The sequence below is a fragment of the Lucilia cuprina genome, chromosome 3 (genome assembly GCF_022045245.1).
Source record: "Lucilia cuprina isolate Lc7/37 chromosome 3, ASM2204524v1, whole genome shotgun sequence".
NCBI lineage: Eukaryota > Metazoa > Arthropoda > Insecta > Diptera > Calliphoridae > Lucilia > Lucilia cuprina.
Window position 1 is genome coordinate 60,649,809 of NC_060951.1, and position 24,288 is coordinate 60,674,096.

The following is a 24,288-nucleotide window of genomic DNA, read 5'->3' on the forward strand; positions in this document are numbered from 1 at the left end:
CAAATAAACTGAAATAGACAATATTGAAATACGATTTTCAAAATCCAAACTCAATCACACACAAATACAGACAACTCACACTATTGCATTTTAACAATAAATGCATTTTAGTTCTATAAACGTATAAAATTGAAACGATATTTAAAATACATACAGAAATGAAAATGAAAAAAAAAAAAAATAAATAGACAAAATACACTGAAATGCCTCCTGCTCTGACTGACATCCTGTTTATACACCAGAGCATTAAAAACGCAAATAGATTCAAGAGGATTTTTCGGTTTTTTTGTTTTACTTTTTTTGTTAATTTTAAATCCAATTTTTATTTTAGTTTAACTAAATGCATTAAAACGTCTGTAGTGTTAAGCATTTTGAAATTGAGTAAATTTACTAAATAGTTTCATTTAATTTGTTTGAAATACAGTTTGCAGAAAGCAAATCAGCTTTATTTGATTTAGGAAATATTTTGTGGGTGTCAGAAAAAAAGGAAATTTTATTATTAAATTACTAATGCTAATCGAACACCAAAACTCCAAAAAGTCATAGATTTTAGGCTTTAGACAGAAAAATTATTCATAAATAGATAGGTAGATAGATGGATAGATAGATAGATATATATATAATATATATATATATTATATATATATATATATATATATATATATATATATATATATATATATATAATATATTATATATATATATATATATATATATATATATATATATATATATATATATATATATATATATATATATAGATAGATAGATAGATAGATAGATAGATAGATAGATAGATATATAGATAGATAGATAGATAGATAGATATATAGATAGATAGATAGATAGATAGATAGATAGATAGATAGATAGATAGATATACATACATACATACATACATACATACATACATACATACATACATACATATAGATAGATAGACAGATAGATAGATAGATTGATTGATAGATTGATAGATTGATAGATTGACAGATAGATAGATTGATTGATAAATAGATTGATTGATTGATTGGTAGATAAAAAGATAGATAGATAGATAGATAGATAGATAGATAGATAGATAGATAGATATTTTGATAGATAGATAGATAGATAGATAGATAGATTAATAGATTAGATGTTAAAAAAGTGGTAAACTCATGACTGGCAACGGATTGTTTTGATTGCTTTAGATTTCGAAAACGAACATTATCGTATACTTTGACAACGAATGTTATTGAAAAATTATAAAAACTTTGATGTAGGCTTGTGTATTTGGTATTAGTTAGTTAGTTTAAAAGGAGGATGTACATATGTACATCAAATCCGAAGAAATACACCTAGGCCTCTATCGGGCCTGTTGTGCGCTCCTTAACCAGTGCCTCAGGTGGGAATCGAACTAACCTACCGGAAGATATTGGAAATACATTTCATTTCAAACAATATTTTAGGAATATCGAAATTGTCTAGATATTCTGTATAACGATTTAACATTTATTTAAATTTTTAAAAGATTTTTAACTTCATTTTATTGTAACTCAAATTTAGTTTATATATATTTATTTTATAACATTTATGTATGTATTGTAATAAAATCCACTAAACGAAATATAAATTCAATTTGTTTCTATTCTAAAACTAAAAGCTGTGTTTAAAATTTCTTCAAAAAAAAAAACAAAAAAAAAAAAACGATTTATTTTTAAAACTCTTGCTAAACTTTTACATAACAAAAAGAAAACCTAATTTACCTACTTCTTGCAGGCTAAAATTCAATAAACACTTTTAAAGCTCTGACATAAAGTACACATAAGCTTTTGTGGAAAAGTGTTTGTGTTGATTGTACTCATGTGTATGCATCTATTCTCTGTTCTGTAGGTGCATAAAGAGATGGGTGTTAATGGAAAATATTAGAGCAGCTCTTCAAAATATGGAATATCTCGGAAAGAATCTTTCTTCTTTCCTTTTCAATGATTTCTGCAATAATATCAAATAATTACAGCAAATAAATATACAGTTTGTTGCATTTATTTTTGTGATTTTAGATGAGAATGATGAAAAACTTTTATCTTGAAAACAAAATTTTTTGTAGCTTTAATTTTAATGGTCAGGTCTAATGTATGAACTCCATATACAATACATATGTATGGACTACGTTTAGTAAAGTGCGATTCAAACAAAATGGTCGTTAGTTATATTTACCCCGTTTTGTTGTTTATTGACGTAACTCTTATAGATAGATAGAAGCTTTTCATGTTTAGTATGCTCATACATTCATACATATATGTGTATATGTTATATTCCCTGCAGATCCAGGCGATATCCAATTTTTTTTTACACCGACGCAATTACACCACTTTTCGTTTACAAAAAGATAAGCCTTGATTATACCATAATTGATTAATGATATGTTAAATAAATACTTTTAAAGGAATAAGAACAAAGAAAAATAATAAAGTGTCTTCTCCCTAGATTACTTAGAACCAATAAAGTGATGAGTGGTCATATTGACTAACACTAAAATGTTTGCTTTTTGCATTATAAAGAATCAATACATGTGAAATGACTAAGTATTTGAAAAGCTATGGAAATTACTGAAAAGAGATACATGGACACTTTGCGTCTAACTGGGATATTAGCTTAAACTTTTTCCTTTGTTTCGTTTTTATTTCATTTTTATATATTGTTGTCTTTGGTATTGTTGCATGCATGCAACCTTTTTGTTATTACATATTTGAACATTTTTTTTATTTATTTTTTATTATTGTTCTTGTTTTGTTAGCAGTTGTAACAAATATTTTTAAATGTAATTGATTTATAAGTAAACTAAACTAAATCACTACAAAACACACACACACTCATACAAAGTTAAAGTTTTCCTTAATACAGAGAAAGAAAATATTAAATTGAAAAATGTTTGCATTTTAAATCTGCCCTTAAAAAATAGATTAGCTTTGATGTTGTTTTTTTGTCTTTAGTCTAAAATTTAAAAAAGAATAAGAATTAAGGTAAATCAAATAAAATATATTTACAAGCGCTAAGTCAAAAAATTAAAACTTTAAAGATTTTTCTACAAACTTAAACAAATCATAAATGTAATGAAAAACACATTATCTACAATAATATCGACATGTTCGAAAAAAATTTCGATAAAACCAATTATAACCCAATATAGATTCTTCGTCCTTATTTGGTTTATTATTTTTTTTAACAATTTCTTTTAAGCAAATGTATTTGTTTTTTTTTTTGTGGAATGCCTTAATAAACACATGTTTATTTTACTAATATATAACATTTTCTCGATTTTTTTTATTTACTTTTTATATTATTTTGTTACAATTTATGTTTTCTTTTTGTTCTTTGCTTCTGATATAGTATTCTGCATTAATATTGTATATTTTCGTTTAAATGATTTCATTTTTTTCACAACTTTTTTTTGTCAATTTTTTTGTTTTGTATATTGCATAAATAGTTGATGCAAAAATATTATGCAATTACATGCATATTTGGAAAAATAAATAAGCAAAAATGAAAATATACAAAAAAATACACAAAATATTCATTCAATGAAAAGAAAACAAAAATAAATGTACATATGTATGGATATGTAGCTACGTATGAATGACATACATAAATATTGTGTAAATAAAATACATGTGATATATTAGTCAGGAACTTTTCAAAATATTTGTGGTTTGGAGGCGTCTAAATCTATCAGAAGTTAAACTTAAATTCTACAATGTTATGGTCACCGTAACCATACAAATGATTGTGTCAACAATATATGTTTGAATTAAATAAATATATTTTGTTACAATTATTTTTACATATTTTAATGTATTCATAATATGTCCGATTTTTAAATCAGTATGATTTATTGCAAAAAAATATATTTTTCAGGGACCGTTCTAATATACAAGTATTTGTCAAAATATGCATGTGTATTTGTTTATAAAATTTGAAAACATTTTTGAAAAGAAACGTAGATGAAGACGAAAAATACTTATTTATGCATTTGTTAACGAAAAATTGTTACATTTAAGGACTTCACATTTAAATGTCAATGATTTCAGAAGAAAATTTGTACGATAGAAGGACTTTTGATTTGCATGATGGTAACTAGTATTAAGAAAAACTTATGAAGCGTATACATTTAGAGGACTTGAGATTCTTCGGTAAAAGAATAATTATATTGGTTAAGTATAATGGTATATACAAGTATTTATTAGGCAAATTAACTAACTAACTAACTAACTAACTAACTTACTAACTAACTAACTAACTAACTAACTAACTAACTAACTAACTAACTAACTAACTAACTAACTAACTAACTAACTAACTAACTAACTAACTAACTAACTAACTAACTTACTAACTAACTAACTAACTAACTAACTAACTAACTAACTAACTAACTAACTAACTAACTAAATAACTAACTAACTAACTAACTAACTAACTAACTAACTAACTAACTAACTAACTAACAAACTAACGAACAAACGAACTAATTAACTAACTAACTAACTAACTAACTAACTAACTAACTAACTAACTAACTAACTAACTAACTAACTAACTAACGAACTAATGAACTAACTAACTAACTAACTAACTAGCTAGCTAGCTAGCTAGCTAACTAACTATCTAACTAACTACCTAACTAACTAGCTAACTAACTAAGTAACTAACACACAAACTAACTTATTTACTTACTTATTAACAAAGTACCATGCATTTAGGGTAATGATTACACAAAGTCTTTCATTACATGGTCAATTTCAACTACTAGTAGTGTGTAATTGAGCAATAATCAATTACAATTACTTGTAATTTTAATTGAAGTTTTTTACTTGTAATTCTAATTAAAATTTTGTTAATTTTAATTACTTGTAATTTGTAATTGAATTTACCATTTACTTGTAATTATAAGGAAGAAATTTACAATTACAAGTAATTGTAATTGGTTAATTCTCAATTATATTTACATGTTATTGCTATTTGAAAAGCTTTATCTGCAATTACAAATAAATGGAATTGGCAAATTTTTAATTAAAAGTAATTGTAATTGGTAAAGCATCAATTACAATAATTGCACATGTAATTGTAATTGAAAATACAATCATTACCTCTCAGACCTGCTAAGTACTAAGGGAACAACAACTGATCAATTCTTTCGCTAATCATTTCTAAAATTTATAAGTCGTATATCGGGTATGGGACCAAAAAGTAACACCTCCTTAGTTTCTTATATTCGTATTATTTTTTGAAGGGATTTAAAGTTTTCTTAAATCAAAATACATAGTTTTTTTTTTCATATAAACTACTAAGAAACTAATGAAACTTAACTGATTTAAAATCATAAACCCTTAAACTTTGTATCATAGCATAATATTTTCAGCCTAAAATTAAAAGAAAAATTGATCAGATATTTTGAAATTAACAATGAAAGTGAATCTTAAACGACTGTTATAGGAAAATCAGCAAGAAGAAAATCTCCTTAACCTACTTATCTAATTGATAGTTGATAAAATTTTGCACTTGAATTAACTTAAAATTTCTTAGATTTTACTCAAACTTATATATTTATGTGTGTTTAATAAATAAATACCAATTAGATATTAACATATGTATAAATGTATATAAATTATGCATATTATTAATATCCGTATTTTATATGTAAATATTTCTTTTTTTTGTTATTACATGTTAAACTATTATTTTCTGAAAATATGATTTTTAATATATCAAAACTTAAAGAATATAGTTTATGGTTGTAGTGTTGCAACAAGCACTGCTCTTGTAACAGCAGAGAAGCAAGCACTCAAATATGTATTAAAATGCATCAAAATTTATATTTTATTTCGAGTTTTTTTTGTAGTATAGTTTTTATGCATCTTTATTTTGACTATAAGTCAGGTAAGTGTGTATGTATGTAGAGGAGTGCATACATAAATGATTTTTCCCTTTATCCTTTTAACATATTACAACAATAATAAAAATACAAACAAAAAACAAAAACAAAAATATATATGGAAAAATGTTAAACCAGCTACAACCATGAAAATGCAACATACAAAAATGTACTTTAAAATAATATACAACACACAAAAAAGGATATAAACTGTAACCGCCGCATGTACCTCTATTTTACTTAAACACAGACAAATACACAAAGTCCTGAAAAACTATATTATACATACATATATTTTAGTATAGACCAAGTCCAAGCGATCGATAAGCAATGAAAAGTGTTGAATTTTTCATGCATTTTTGTTTTTTGTAGGTTTGACTTGAATATATTTTTGTTGTTGCTTTGGGTTTAGTTTGATAGTTTATTGTATGAAAAAGTCCTTTACCACTAATGCCACTACAGCACCACCGCCAACAGTGCAACCAACAATACCAACCACCTCTATTCCCTACAATTTTATATGCTGCTCCATCCATCAACCCATTAAATACCCCTTTGGCTACTAAGTTAGTATGTATATGTATATATGTTTCCTACTGCTACTATATGTACATTTCAAAGTACTTTTATACATACCTACATACATATGTATGTATGGATTTGTGTACATATTTTTTACCTTCAGTTGATTTTTGTTTTCAAACTGTAGTTTTCGGTTTATGCCATCACCACTGCCGTTCTCTTTTGAGCTAGCGTTTTCCGAAACAGAAAAAAAAAACAAAGAAAAATGTTATCAAATGAAAAAAGTTAAAAATAACACTAAAAACTGTTAAAGCCAGTTCTAGGAAGGAGGTGTTGAGGGAAGACTACATAAAGAGTTCAATAGCTATTACCTTTATTTAAGCTTTTATTTAGGATTTTTCCATGTTTTTTTCACTTTTTATTATTTTAATGCCTCGGGGGGTTTTTATGAAGGGATACCATTAGCGAGTCCTTTTTTGTTCAAGAGTTTTGTTATTTTTACTATATACTTTTGTGTGTTTATTAGTCTAGGGCTTCAAACAGATTATTTATTTTTCCAGCTTTTAAATATTTAAACGGCTATTTGAGGCGAATTTCAAATTTTGTATCGAATGTCTATTAAGTGATTTTAACACTTGAAGTCCGTTTCCGTCGAATTTAAAATTTTATGGTATAATAGTAATGGTCACTACGATTCCCTCTAGTATCAGGTTCATATATGGAAATGTTTACGAGATCTTTGAATCATAATAAAATAAAAGAAGATGTAATTGGTGACCTACTTTCCTCAGAAAAGTTAAGATTTATATTGTAATATAAAGCAGCACCCCCGGAATGACCCCATGTTGGTGTTTATAGCAATCCCGGGGAAAAGAATTGCTACCATTACTTCCAGTCTGTCGGGACTATTAACTGATGATATGTTTTAACTCCTCTGAGTGATTTGGGACTAAACGTGTTAAATGTATATGTGTATCTATGAATGTGTCGGTTGAATGAGAAGTGTGCTGGATTGAAAAATGATGAAAGGTGTATTTAAGTTCAGAGAAGAACAAAGTTTTCAGTAAATTTTAAGGATTCATAATTCGTGCTGTTCGGTGCTGTTGCCGATGGAATTAGATGCCCCACAGAGGAGTGATTTGGGACTAAGCTAGTTAAATGTATATGTGTCAGATGTTGCTTTCTATGAGTGTGTCGGTTAATTGAGAAGTGTGCTGGATTGAAAGATGATGAAAGGTCCATTTAAGTTCAGAGAAGAACAAAGTTTTCGGCATATTTCAAGGATTCATAATTCGGTCTACCAGTTACAGCTCTAGATGTTAATGCTGACTCAACAGAGGCCATCCTATTTGCGTAGTTGTAAATGGAAGTTATGTTTTTAAATCTTGAAAATTAAGCATCTAGGCAGCATTGGACAGAGATTAGATAGCTGAAGTATTTGAGAAAAGTTCACTTTTACTTTACCGAAAATTCCAGATACGTACATTCCCATCGCTTAATGAAAACATAATGGAACGATGAGTCGTTACATAAGTTCTCCTAGTAGCTGAAATTAGGCCAACATGGCAGGAGTTCTCGTAAAGCACTTCGTCATTCATTAATTATAATATTAACGTTTATAGATAAATTGTGAATGTTAGGAGTAAGTTTTTCAAAGATCTTTATATGGGGCCCGTTAGACTGAAAGTGACCTTTAACCAGCAAAGACTAAAATTGCCAAACACAATAAAATTTTAAGTCATTTTTTAATACGGTTATAGATAAGTACGTACTACGCTTGCTTACAAGTATAGATTTAGGTAAGTACTTCGTACGATCACTTGTAAATAAGGAGATAAGTATGTACTTTTTATTATTGAAAAAGTGCAGGTCCACTGAGTCTAATATTAGTTTTAGAAAAAAATGTTCTCCTTGTTTTTCTACAAAATATGAAGTTATTACATATAATGTTATTTGTAAGTTATTACTAAAGCCCTCCTAGGTAATGCAGATGCTAAGTAGTAGTCATAGAAAAGTTAGATCTTGAGTGAGTAAAAGTTATTTTTTGTTCAAGAAAAGCGAAGAACATTTTTTCTTGTTTAAACAATAGCTTGATCCAACTTTACAAGGTCTGGTCTAATAATTTTGCGCTAAAAAATACATTTATTTAACAGGCACTCTTGATGTTTGTTTTGTTTCTTCTTAACTATTGTATAAAAAATCGTTTGAATTTTGACTTAGTATAATGAGTGTAATATTTTTCAAATAAAATTCTTTACAAATCTTAAAAAAAAACTTAAATAATAAAATATCGTCATAATAAAGATCAGCATTGAAAAGATCAAAGTTCTTTGTGTTAAAAAATTTTTTCAAAGCAAACTATTTTAAAAGGGGAGTTAACAGAAATAAAGACTTAATCAATTAACCAAATACTAACGAAATTTTTTAGCAGGTAAACAATTTATTATATAAATTTTAAAAGAAGTCTTAAATCCTACAAAACTTATAAGTTGAATAATTTTTATTTAATCCTTATTTTGCTATAAACATAGTCATGCTCTTTCGACAAACCATGTTGATTTGCTTAATGAGTTTAAAGCCCAATAATTTTAATATGTATGTCGTCTGCTGACCCTTTTTTTGTCCTTGTTTTAAATATTCACTAAAGTAGAAAAATTGACTTGGTTGTTATAGAAGTTTCACCTTTATTTTAATGAATTGTTGCTGCTATTGCTACCGCTTACTAACAGTGCTGGGTGGCAATTGTTGTATTTATTTGTTTTGTTTTTATTTTATGGGTGTAATATGTAAATTTTTATAGCAAATCGTTTTCACTTTTTGATCCATAAGGATTTTGTAAAAAAAAACATTTTGTATAAGAATTGTACGACTATTGTGTGTCTCTCTCTATTTATTGTTTGAAAGCAGGGGTTCTCAACTTTGTGTTAAAAAACTTAAGGGGAGGGTCTTAATTAAGGTACTTTATATATGTACATAAATATATTATATATAAGCTATTCATATTTCGTCATCGAAAGCGATTTCTAAACAATGCGCATCCAGCAGGAAACATTTTTAGGAAACGCTGTTTTAGAGGGTTTTGAAATAAACAATTTTATAAAAAAAAGTTTTCTTTGTTAAAAAGTGTGTGTTGTTGTTGGTTGAATTTTTTTTTTCTAAGAACAAATTTGCGTATTTCTTTTTCAATTGCTTTCCTCTTATAGTTCAAATAGAAGATGAATTTTTATTCATTATTTCATTTATTAATGCGTTTGATGTTGTGCTAACGAGCTGTAATTAAACGTGTAATTAATTTTTCAATTTTTTTCCAACATTTTCTTGTTGTAGTTTTTATTATTATTGTTTGTGGTAGAAGATAGATAAAACATAAAAAGAAATTAATTTAAATATGTTAGAATTAGAATAATTAATTGATTTTTGTTGTTTGTGTAGAAATTAAATAATAAAAGGGTTTTACAACAGGCTTTAAAAGTTAGTCTTAATATTTGTTTAGCTATAATTTTAATAAATTTTTAACTTACATAATAAATTTTGTTATTTATCCTCGTTAATTAAAAGAAAATCACTCACCTATAAAGAAAAACAAATAAAATGTATATTAATAAACACATATGAATGCATGTTTTTTCGAGAACATCAACATTATAAATATTAAATTTATCAATTAAAACAATTTCTCTAACAAACAACCAAAAAAAGTTTTTTTTTCAAATAAAAATTGTATTCATAGTTGAGTTAACAATCATTTAAAACTATAACGGAAAAGTTGGTTAAAGTAAACATATGTTTTTTTATATATATTTGGTAAAAATAAATAGCGTAAAAGTTGAGGGAAAAAACTACGGTTATTTTTTTTGCTGCAAAAATGTGAAGTAGTCATTAAAACATATTGTTATTACATAAATATAATAAAATCACATATGTAGTTATATGTGTATTGTAGATATATGAAAATAAATACTAACTTACAATTGTACTTCTACGTTTTTACTATATGTGTGTTTTTTAAAAAAGGGGAGCAAAAAGAAAATGGTGGAAGTAATTGAAAAAATAATAAAAATCAAGATAGTTATTATTGAGGATGACATGAAAGACCATTTAAATCACTACATCACGGACTTTACGCAATAACATTTTAGCCATAATCCAGACAGTAGTTAGTCTATGGTATATAATATAGTCTAGACTATTCACAGTTCACAGTCTAGTCTATAGTCTAGTCTATTGTCCAGTTTATTATCTAGCTTATAGTCCAGTCTATAGTATAGTCAATAGTCTAGTATAAAGTCAAGTTTAAAGCTAAACCTATATTATAGTCTACAGTCTGTTGTCTAGTTTATAGTATAGTCTATAGTCTAGTTTATAGTCTAGTCTATAGTCTAGTTTATATTCTAGTCTATAGTATAGTCTATAGTCTAGTCTATAGTCTTGTCTAAAGTCTAGTCTATAGTCTAGTCTATAGTCTAGTCTATAGTCTAGTCTATAGTCTAGTCTATAGTCTAGTCTATAGTCTAGTCTATAGTCTAGTCTATAGTCTAGTCTATAGTCTATAGTCTGGTCTTTAGTCTAGTCTATAGTCTATAGTCTGGTCTATAGTCTAGTCTATAGTCTAGTCTATAGTCTAGTCTATAGTCTAGTCTATAGTCTAGTCTATAGACTAATGTATAGTCTAGTCTATAAACTAATCTATAGTCTAGTCTATAGACTAATCTATAGTCTAGTCTGCGGTCTAGTCTATAGTTCATCGAATCAAAAGTTAAGTCTATAGCCTAGTATATAGGCTAGTTTTTGGTACAGTCTATAATCTGGTCTATAGGCTAGTCCTTAGTGCAGTCTATAGTCTAAAGATTAGACTGCAATCTTAGTGTAGTCTATGGACTGGTCTACTGGATAGTATACAATCTATGCTATAGTCTAGTTTATAGTCTACATTATAGTTTTACCTTTAGTTCAAACTATATTGATCTGATCTAAGTTTTAACTATTGACTATACTGATTTCCATGCTAGACTATAATCTTGGCTAAATTCGAAAAACTTCTCTTTATAATCATGATTATCAACTAACTATTTCGGTCAAATAAATGAGCTGCATTTCATCCAATTAGAAAAATATTTCAACATGATTTGGATAAAGTATAATTATTTGATACTTTTACAAACTACACTTTAGAAACAAAATACTCTTCTTGAATTTGTGTAGTTTATTTAAAGAACATAAGCAGTAAATATAATAAACATTGTTTTCTATCTACTACATTATTATTAAAAATCCCTTTACGATTTCAAGAAAATATATGTGTTTGATTTAATCATTTATAATGACCATCAGACGTAAATAATACTTGTAATATAATTTAAGCTCTATGTAATTTTACACAAAATAACTCGAAGTGTATTTAATTTTGTGGTAGATTAAATTAAAAAATTCAAATGACCTTCTATTGGGATTTAGCGAAAGTATTTTTATTTACTTTTTTTGTTTTAAACAAAATACACAATCTAATAGAAAATTCAAATATTATTTTTAAACATTTTCTAAACAAATAAAATATTTATGAAAAATTTGTTGAAATCAATTAAGCTATAATATTAATTATTGTTTGTTAAGGTGTGTGTGTTTTTTTGTAAAAAATTGTTAGATATTTGAACACATATACATATGCATATGTATGTACATATGTATACAATTTTAATTTGCAAAAATATTTAAACTGACAAGAAAATAAATATTTCAAATTTGTATAATATTTGTACATACTTGTAACTTAAACTATATAAATACAATTTTATGAGAAAAAGAGTTTTTGTTGTTACTGTTGCTGCTGATGTTATTAAAAAATAAATCCTTTTGGAAAAACTCTTAAAAATAAATTTATGTACATAAAAGATTATACAAAAATATGTTATTTGTATGTGTGTATTCATACATATGTATGTTTATATAAATGTTACTTATGTAACACATATGTATTTGTTACATGATAACATATACATTTATACTTTTTACACATACACAGTTTCGCACGTATGTATATCTTAAACTTGTAAGTAATAGAATGTTCAAACAAATTATTCATATTTTATTCATTCGATTGTAAAGGAATTAGTTAATATTGTAAATTTAAATTCGTTTAACTTATTAAATTAATAATTTTTTAATTAATTATCTTTACAGGGAAAGGAAGTAAATTCTCAACATCTAAGTACTTTAAAGACTTTTAACTTTTTCTAAAAAAGTTCTTCAATAGTTAATCCTTTTGGGAGAAATCTTTTAAAAAAATAGTCAAAATTATGCAGAGAAAACATTTACATTCAATAGCGATTTTTTTATAGAAAGTGTTTTCTATAGAAATTACATGAAAATTACGTTTTTTTATATTTTTTGAAAAATTTTTTGTTTGAAAAATTCTGATTAAAGATGATTAATATAAAGAACTACTACAAAATAACCCAGTTTACATCTGTCTCTGGACCATATATTAGAACACTCTTAGTTACCAACATTCACTTGTAAATGTTTCCACAAATTTAAAACAATTTCCGATTAAATATTGAAAAAAAATCGAATTCATGAAAAATTTCTATACCCAACTCTTCCAAAAATTCAGTTGTTCTCATTTAACCCTGTAACATAAAAAATTGACTCGACAATTTCTCGATTTAAGAGAATTTTGAATTAATTTTTGATTTAAGAAAATCGCGATCTGAGAGAAAACTTAATAAATTCTCGATCTGAGAATATTCCTGATAAATTCTCGATGTAAAAAAAAAATTTTGTTAAATTTTCGACAGTGAAAATATTTACCTCCGGGGGCATGTTATCTTGATGATATGTGAACTACCAGTACCTCTAGTCTGTCATGACAGACTAGTAATGCCATTTCACTCCTCGGATATTCCTTGGATTGATTAGACATACCAAACCGTACTACGGGTGGCCAGTTGCCCTCAGGACTATGTCTTGGCTGGTAAGTTGGTCGGACACGTAATTTCTGTGATTTAAATCCAAATTCACAGGATCAGTGAGTTGCGGTAAAAAGAGAAATGCAGGGTAAAGTTTATATTTTAGGATAAGAGAAAACTGATTTACCATATTCTCAGAGGCTCACCCAGTGTTTGAAAAATTCAACTGTTAAAAAGCCGATATTCGTTGAAGAATATTTGATAAATTCTCGGTTTCTCGAGTCGATAAATTCAATCAAGAGAATACTTCATTGATCAACGATTAAAGAGAATTTTGTAATTATTTAAATAACAAAGAGACTTTCGAATAATTCAAAATATTAATCAATGAAATATTTCTAAATGAGTGACTTTTATAGAAGAATATTCTATATATTTCGATCTGTGAGATATTTTGATAATTCTCACAATATGAGAGATAAATTAAATAAATTCTTGTTTACAAAAATGTTCGATTTATGAGGATTACTAAAGATACTCGATTTAAGATTTTCTGATAATTTCTTTTCTCAAGAAATTTGTTATAGATTCTCGATTTACACTGTCCATTCTTCGCAAATCCCTTTAAAAATGGAATAAAAATTGATGCCTTGATTTGAGTCCTCTCTAAAATCTTTGTTGAACATTTCATTTCATTCAAAAGAATACATTCTTTTAAATCTCCTTCTCGACCATAATATTATTATAAATGCAAAAATAAGTAAGTAGATGAGGATATTGAATGTGAAATGTTAAATTTAGCTACTACACAAAGTCACTTAGGAAATCTTTTGAATGAAATACCAGCAAAAAATTAAGAAAAAAAATATACATCAAGTACAAAAGGGACTGCCAACATTTTCAGAGAACAAAATGTCTACATATAGAAAAATAATTGTAGCAGTACTTTGGATACTTACATACATACTTACATACGTATATACATAAGTACTGCATATGTACAAAGATGAAATAAATACATTGTTGAAAACATATACAAATGTTAAACAAAATTTAACAAAGCTCACTCATAGTTATCATAAAAAAATCCACAAAAATATAAAAAATATATAAAATAAACTTGGCAAAAATATATTTAAAAATAACAAATTTTAACGCGAGTGTCACACTATTAAGAATTTTTTTATTTGGCATTTCATAACAATACTTAAAGTACTTTGCAAACATATAGTTATTTAAACTTTACCAGCAAAAACATACATTGAAAAGTAAGGGGTTAAAATGCTAAAATTTACTTGCACAATGGAATTTTAGATCATTATATTAACTCGACGATGAAATTGGAGGCAAGTACTTGCCACGCTCACTTACAAATAGGAGGTAAGGTAAGTACTTACTACGATAGTCTGCAAAAAGGTAGTTAAGTAAATTGTTTTGTTTCAGTGCTTTTATTATTAGTTTTCTCAAAGTTTGGAAATTCTCTGTCAAGTCTGAAGAGTAAGTACTTATGTAATACATTATTTGAAAGTCATCTAAGTAATGTAAACGCTATTTGGTAGTCATAGAAAAGTAAGTTGTTGAGTAAGTTTAAGTCTTTACCTTGTTTTACTTAAAACCTGTAATTTGGGGTAATGAGCACCGGATTAGGAGTTTTAAGTTTGTATAGGTTCTAATTTAACTTTGATTTTAAATGAACATTAGCTTCTAAATTCAATAGATTTATATGTAGAATATATAAACGACTACTCTTTAGATTACTAAGGAACAAGAAATAGGTGACTTGGGGTCATGATGGACTCCCTGGTAAATTACTTACGGACTATGATGTCAACATTTGGAAGAAATGCATATGTTTTAGCCTTGTGAACCTACTGGGCAATAAGAAAAAGGAACAAAATTTTAGCACAATCTTTTAAACAACCATCTCTCCCTATACAAACACACATAATAATGTATATACGTGTATGTATAAACATATAATTTGTAATTGCAGTGAATGCAATTTTCAGAAGTTCCTGTCACGAAATGTCTGGAATAATGTGTCGCATACACGACACAAATGTCTACAACTGGCAAAAAGAAAACAAAATACGAACAAAAATAAAATTATAATAAAAAAAATCTATCCAAAGTGAGAGTATTTTCGGAAACCAATTTTTTTTTCTTGTACGCGATTTTTTTTCCGAGTGCTTAAAGTCAGATTTTTGTTGTTCACAGCCAAAAAGGGATGTGAACCAATGTTGTTTGTCTGTTTATTTCTGTGCATATTGGACGACAATGACACACAAATATTGCTTTTTATATATGAAATAAAAAAAAAATTAAAAATATATAAAAAACACAGAAAACTTGAAAAAGCCATTAATCAATGGCAAATGGTATGCGACGCAAAAAAATTTTAAGTATTTGAGAAATGGCGCATTTATCCGCAATCGAAATAAAGTCGAAATGGTTTTACACAGATATATGTAGATTGGAGTGTGTGTGTGCAAGAGTGCAGAGACCGAGTGGCAGCCAATGGGACGGACGGACAAATGTAATACTTACAATTTTACACAATTTTACATTACACTTATAAAAAAGATCAAAGACTCTGTTTTAATCTTTGAAAAACCAAATGCATTTAATAGAATTTTTGAGAAATTATAATTTTTAATATATTCTCGATTTAAGCTAGTTTTAAATAAATCTTCAGTTAGTTCTCAATTCAAAAAAATTTTGATATATTCACGACTTAACGATCTTCGACAAATTCTTAATTTAAGAGAAATTAAAAATTCTCGATTCAAGCCATATTCGCAAAATTTCCAATTACTAGATTTAAGATAATTTTCATTAAATTGTCATTTTAAGACAATTTTCTCTGAATTCTCTAAGAAAATTTCCGATATGTTCTCGATTTAATAGAGTTTTCGATAAATTATCGATAGAACGATGATTTGAAAGAATTTTCAATCAAATCGCATTTTTAGATAATTTTTTCTAAAATCTCATTTTAAGACAATTTTCGATAAGTTCTCGATTTAAGAGAATTTTTGATGGATTCTCAATAATTCTTATTTCAAGACAATATTTTTTCGATAAATTTTCATTTTGAGAAAATTTTCAATAAATTCTAATTTTTTTAGATAAATTTCGATTTACGACAATTTTCTATAGGTTCTTGATTTTAGAAAATTTCCTATAAATTGTTGATTTAAAAAAAAAAAATGTTGAAAAATTGTTTATTTATGCCAATTTTCGATAAATGATCGATTTAAAACAATTAATTCTCTATTTAAAAGAATTTCACGATTATTCTCTGTATTTTTGGTAAATTTGTGAAAATTCGCAAATTTTCTATAAAATCTCAACTTGTTCTCAACTTAAGGTAATTTGCGATAAATTTTCGATTTGACAAAGATTTTGATGAATTTGCGATTTAAGATAGTTTCTGATAAAAATCTGATTTAAAACTCAATTTAAGAAACTTTTCAAAAAGTTTTTGATTTGAAGAGTTTTCGATGAGTTCGCTGTTCGCGATTGAAGATAATTTTTCATAAATTATTGATTTATGAGAAATTTCCATAAATATGTGATAAACAGAATAAATTTTTGTGTTTATCACATATTTATGGAAATTTCTCATAAATCGTAAATCGATAAGTTCGCTGTTCGCGATTGAGCACAATTTTTGATAAATTTATGAGAAATTTCTATAAATTTGTGATAAACATAATAATTTTATGTGTTAACAGGGCACGAATTCTTTTTTTAATGAATTTAAAGTTGTTACCCTTTTTTTTCTTTCAGTGTATTGTGACAATATTTTCATTACTTAAGAATGCAAAAGACCAACTATAACTACCTACAAATAAAATATATAGAATAATATTCGTAAAATAAATAACTTGAATGAAGAGAACAAAATAAATTGACAAAAAGTTAATATTTTTCAATACATTTCAATACAAAAGTAAATAAATGAATGAAAGCAAAGAGAAATAAACTAAAATATTAAATTGAAATCTAGTTGAACTAAAGTTTAGCAAATGAAAAAAAAAAATGAAACATAAAACATTTATTCTAAAAAGACATAAATTTTCTTACTACTTGCTAAAAACTTAAAAGAAAACATACAAGACAGATGATGATGAATCAAAAAATATATATATGTACAAAAAAAAATCAATATAAATTAAACAAAGTCTTGTGATATCTTCATACCAAGATAAATTTATATATTTATATATGTATAATTGTACTGTCTGTAAGCAAAAAAAAAAAAAAACCTTGAAGGGCAAAATGCAGGTCAACATTAAGAAAATAAGAAAAACCTTCTGAACTGTTTAAATAAGATGGAAACCTTGTTTTTTTCCATTCTATGCAACCATCTTCTTCAGCTTTGTATGATGTGAAAATGAAAACCATTAAGTGTAGATGCCAAAATGAAAAGTAAAATAAAAAAGTGCTGAATGAATACGAGGTAATATGTATTTCTGTTTTCTTTTTTATAAATTTATATTTTTTAATATTTTAAATTAAACAAATAAAAGCTGTTTTTTTATAGAAATAAATATGTGAAGAGTAAAAAATGTATACTTTTATTTATTAAGAAAAAATAGAAGTCAAATTAAAAAACATAAGAGGCTTATACGTATTATACACAAATAAAATAACTGTTAAGAAATATAGCCCATAGTTTTGGAATTAGGATTTGTTAGTATTTAGAGAAAGGCTGTAGTTTACTTAACTATTGATTACTGTTATAAAAAATTTTAAATAAATTCTTAAGTTTTATATAATTTTTATGTACATAGTTATTTTGAAAGGAGATTGTATTTAAGTCTAATACGAAGAAATTCATAACAATTTATCAAAAGTTTATAGAACAAATTTTGTATGAAAATTTCCCTTATAAACCTTTGATAAATTGTTATAAATAAGGCTCTTAAATAGACCGGAGCTGATGGGTTTGATTCCCACCTGAGACACTGGTTAAGGAGTGCACAACAGCGCCGATAGAGGCCCAGGTGTATTTCTTCGGATTTGATTTCCCTTTCAAACTAACTAGATAATTTTTTAATATAGAAAAAAGTATTTTTGTTTTTAGTTTTTCTTGCAAATTCTCGATAAATTTCGATTTTATAGAAATATTTGATTAATTCTCCTATTTGAAAAAAATTTCAATAAATTTTGTGTTTTAGTGAAAATTTAAAAAAAAATCTATAAATTTTCTTTTTAGAGAAAATTTTAATACTTTCATTTTTAAGAGATTACTTTGATAGAGACAATGGAGTCGAAGATAGTGTGTTTTGACAAGCCCACTCCACTCATCAGATGTAGTATTAGAGCCAGCCGATATCGTTAAGTTTCGACTCAAATATCTTATCAAGATTGGATATGAAGTGACTGCCAATGGCTAGAGCTGGGCCACGGCAGTGGATATGTTAGTTCTTTATTTCGTTTATCAACTGCGACATTGTTGGATGTCAGTTTCTTTTTAGCGAAAATACTTGATAAATTTTCTTTTCAGAGCTTATTTTCGAAAAATTTTCCTTTTGCAGAAAAATTCAATAACTTTTCCTTTTATGTTGGTTATCGTGAAAGTTCACTGCCCACGAACAATCAAGAAGAGTCTAATGTACTCCGTATTGACAGGACCACTTTAAACGTCAGATGTTGTATTAAATATCTTTAAGTTTAAACCCAGATAAGATTAGATATAAAGTGACTGTCAGGAAAATTGCTTCTTTTAACGGCTTAACGACTACGTTCCCTTTATCTTTACAACTACATCATTGTTCATTGATGCGGAGCCCAAGTCGACTCGCTTGTCTGTCTAGTACCCAGTGTCCTGTTATGACTGCTATCAACCTTAGTATATCGCGTTAATTTCTCATTAAGGAAAAGCCCCAATAACATGACCCCTATGAATATGTCTAGGTTATTCCATATATTTTCAAGCTTTTGAAGAATGAATCGTAGGACACTACTCTTCATAAAACCTAACAAAATTGATACTAAAACGGCGTTAGCGATATCAGGAGCTCAGGGACCCAAACAAGGGTAATATAAGATAGGCTAACCTTTTTAGAGATAAATTTTGAGAAATTTATATTATAGAAAATTTTTATGAAATTCTCGAAAAAATTTTCTTTTTAGAAAAATGTAATCATCTTGTCATAATAACAATGTTCAATAATATAATTCGTTTTGTTTGGCAAATTGCATTGCTTATTATAATTGGCCATAATTTTAATAAGTATTTATACGCTATATATGAACAAAAAATTGTATGCTTAAAATGTTCTATATTTTTTCCAATTTTTTTTTTTTGTTTGTTATAAATACATAAGTAATAATCAATTTCTATTCAATGTCCGTACTTTTGTATTTGTAATATTTTTCTAATTTTTCTTTATTTTATATATATTTTTTTCTTATTTTTAGTTGGCAGTATTTTCTACTTAGGCACGTCATATCATTTTGTCTCTGATGAAAATCATGGCAACGTTAAAGAAAAAAAGGAATGAATAACAAACCATTTCAAACTAAAACAAAAACAACATTCAGGCCAACATTATATAGTGTAGAACGTAACAAAGGAAAAGAGTAGAGGAAAAGAGAAAAGAGCAGGCAGACGTAATAAAGTCAATCAACCTACCCAAAAAGGCATGCTAGAAGACCAGACCAAACCATACTACACCAACCAACCAGCTAGTCAGTCAGCCCGAGCAGACCAGCCAGCACAACTGTCTAATGAAAAAAAAAGAAAAATTATATTTTTTTCTTAGCCATTAAGGACAGAAAGCAGCAGCAAAAGTGGGCTGAGAAACAGTAGACCATAAATAAGTAAGTACGTGTGTGTTTTGGAGAAGAGGTCTTTCTGATAGGGAGTGATGTAGCATGTATGTATGAGGCTTTAAAGCAACAGCACTCTAAATAAAACATAACTATATATAAAAAGAAATTAAATTGCATACTAACACATAAACAAATATTTTAAAAAAATGTATATAAAAAGTAATCTATACGAGGTACGTTTGAAAAATTTCAACCTTGAATTCAAAAACCAACTATCAAGGCTTCAAGTTGTTATGAATATTAAAAATATTTAAATGTTTCTTTATTATTTAAATACAAATTGTTTTCATTTGTTTCGTTTCATTTCCTTTTCCTATGTTTCTCTGCCATAAATAACGTATAGCTAATTAACTGTGATGAAAGCAAAAATATATTTATTATAAATTTTTCTTTTTTTCCTTAATAGTGAACACTTTTTTAATATAAAAGGCAAGATAACTTGGTATTTACTTTATAAAGGGAGTGTAAATTGTTTTTTAGCTATTAAAGTATTAGTTTTAAAGGTGAATATTGAGTAAATAGTTATTTATACAAAATTTATAAAAATTCGAAATTTCATAAAATTATCATTTAACAAAACTTAATGCGCAACTAATTGGTTAATAAAACCATTAATAGTATAAAAAAACAACAAACATATTAAGGAAAAATAATAAAAAGGAAATTTTTATAGTAAAGGTCTTGATACTTTTAACAGTGTTGTAACTGTAGCGTAATTTTTGCCACTAGCATTGACAAATGCCAAAGGTAATTTTGCTACAGAACTGGAGAGCGTTCAACAAAAATATTGTTGTCATTTTAAATAGGAATATGACCAACAGCACATTGTCTTCAAAAAAAGAACAACAAACTAGATGGTGAAATTTGTTGGAAAACAATTTGTGTGAATGTGAAATTAAAAAAAAAAACTATAAAAAAATTGTTTGTTCATCATTTTTCGGGATTGTTAGAGGCTATGGTAAATGGTGAATTTTAGGTAAATAAACGAGATGAAATGATGAAGCAAAAACGACTTTAACATGGCTGTACTATTGTAAAACGAAAATATACCTAAACTTAAATTATTTAATTAAACTGTATGTACAATTTTAACTTTAAAAATCTACTGTAAACTACAAAACCAACTAAATTTACTAATTTGAAAATATATACATGTTAGTCAAATTTTTTATGCTTAGAACGTATGTGAAATATGTAATTGTTTCATATACATATCAACCATACGTATAGTTAATTTAAGCTTTTTTTCAAGACCACTCTGGCGTATAATGAATAATTTTGTAAAAATATTTATCATACGCCCATTTAATAAATAAATTAATCATTGTAATAAGAAAAACTTTTCAAAATCTTTCTAAAATTCAATATCATCCTATTTGAGTGATGTAGAGTGAAAAGATATTAACTGAGTTGTTAAAAAAAAAATACAGCCATTAGCCAAACACCTGTATCATCAACAGTCTTTTTGTGTGAGTGTGTGTGTTTGTTATTAATAAAAAATCTTTTCCGTGTTTAACTGTAACAGTTACAATAAAAAAAATTATTTGAAATTGTGTTAGTTAATACCGGACTGAAAACGAAGAGAGATTGTATAAAATGCCTTGAAGTATGCAATGAAATTGAATTTTTAAATATAAAATAAGATTGATATTCATAAAATTAAAAAATTAAATTATTTAAATTGTTGCACAGTTTTTTAAACAATTAAAACTAATTTTATTTTTTGGACAATTTAATTAAATAGTGTTAAAAATAAATAAAATGTTAAAAATTGTAAAAATTTATAAAGTGTAAGAGAACTACTACACAGTAGACTACAAGGCTGTAGACTAAAGATTTTAGTTCAGCCTATGGTCTAGAAATTAGACTAGACGATAGGCTGTACTATAGCCTAGACTTGACTAGTAACTAGACTATAGACCAGTTTATTGAAAAGAAAATAGACTTGTCAATAGACTTGACCATAAACTTGACTATAGACTTGACTATAGACTTGACTAAAGACTTGACTATAGACTTGACTATAGACTTGACTATAGACTTGACTATAGACTTGGCTATAGACTTGACAATAGACTTGACTATAGACTTGACTATAGACTTAACTATAGACTAGACTGCAGACTTGACTATAGACTTGACTAGACTATAGACTTGACTTGACTAGACTAAAGCCTAGACTAAAGACTAGACTAAAGCCTAGACTAAGGACTGGACTAAAAACTACACTAAAGACTAGACTAAAGACTAGACTATAGACTAAACTATATACTAGACCACAAACAAGTCTATAGACCAGACTAAAGACTAGAAAATCGTCCTGACTATGAACTACGTAATCGTCAGGACAATAGATTATCATTTACCATACTTTTTCTAGGTATATTAAACAATTTATTAAAAATATAAAGCATTTTATATATCAAAACGTTTAAATGAGAATTTCTTCTTTGCTTAAAAACGAAAATTAAGTGTTTAGTTTTTTTTTTTTAAGGCAGCAGCGCCATAACAAATTATTAATAATGTAACAGCAAAACAGTAATTTTAAATTATGTGAATTGAAAATTTTGTAACGTTAATGCAGATGAGTTTAGAAATTCAGGTTTTTTCTCTCCACAGACAGCAAAAATGAAAAACAATAAAATATAAAATAAGTTAATGTGTGTGTTGAGGTAAATGTTCATTAATAATAAATACGCATAAAGTGTACGTGCGGGCATCTTTTAGCATTATTACCAAACATGTTAAGTTTACATACAAATATACATACTAGACTAAAAACATCAAACAACCTACGGCCCAACCACCTAACCACCCACAATATTTTCCCTAATGAAAAATACAACAATAACAATCTAAAGAAAATCTTTCAAAATCGATGCTGAGCACGCAAACCTAAAGTTAAAATAAAAAATACAAAAAAAAAAAACCAAAATGAAATAAATTTAGTCCACAAAAATTTCCTTAAATAATTTGCGAAAAAGCATTAACTATAAGTAAAACAGAGCAGTATCATCAAGCTCATCCCCTGCCCCAAAAAACTGTTGCAGACATCATGTGCTAAACAGTAGCAGTAACGTAGTAGAAAGATGTAGTAGACTTGACTCTACTGAAAAATGTATGAAGTGTGTCGATCTGTCATGCCAAAGTCAATGAATTTTTTATTTTTAAAGGCTGCGTGAGGTAACGTCATCTGTTACATCCTGCTTCTTTACTTTTTCATTTATTTACTTTTCCTTTTTTGTAAAAATTTTGTAAAAAAAATCATTTTGTATTTGTTTTTATCGAAGAGGGTGGACAGGGTCTGAAATATTGCTTCCTTTTCAAAAAAAACCGTTAGCTTCTGAAAAAATGTGTAAAATAAAGCAACAGTGTGTTAGAATAATGTTTAGAAATTAGTGATTTGGGGGAAGAGTGAGAGTTCATTTTTTTATGTTTTTTTTAAGTAATTTTTATTTTTGTATAGGTACTTTTTTCGTGTGTATGTGTGTTTAAAACACATTAGCTCACATGCATACAATGAAGCGTGTTAATACATTTAATGTGTGTAGCTGAGACAGTTCATTAAAGGAATTGCAAAGTATGCACTTTATTTTAATATTTTTTTAACTTGAAATAATTTATAGTCAATTTATATTTAAACTTTTTTTAGAAAGCAATAAAATGATGGAGTCCTTCGTACCAGGTATGGAAAACCATTAACTTGACTATAAGCTAGTCTATAGAATAGACTACAAACTATAGGCTAGACAATAGAAATGGCCATAAACTAAGTTTAGTCAAGACTGTAGACTCAATTACAGACTAGACTATACACTATAGTATAAACTAGACTATAAATATAAAATATAGTAAATAAATATAGTATAAACTAGACTATAAATTAGATTAAAAGCTTGACTATAAACTAGACTATAAGCTAAACTATAGGATGGATGGACTAGACTAGACTATAGACTAGCCTATAGACTAGACTATAGACTAGACTAGACTATAGACTAGATTAGACTATAGACTAGACTAGACTATAGACTAGAATAGACTAGACTAGACTAGACTAGACTAGACTATAGACTAGACTAGACTATAGACTACACTAGA

General features: G+C 26.8%; 1 protein-coding gene across 3 annotated transcripts in view; it reads right to left on the minus strand.

Moving 5' to 3' along the window:
* Positions 1–24,288, minus strand: part of LOC111686881 (irregular chiasm C-roughest protein) — a 79,998-nt gene that overhangs the window by 26,170 nt on the left and 29,540 nt on the right. The window contains exon 2 of one of the 3 annotated variants that reach the window (XM_046947487.1): positions 6,594–6,663. The exons of the other annotated variants lie outside the window; for them this stretch is intronic. The gene's annotated coding sequence lies outside the window, so the exon portion shown is untranslated. The remainder of the gene's footprint in view (positions 1–6,593; positions 6,664–24,288) is intronic. 3 annotated transcript variants of the gene reach the window in all.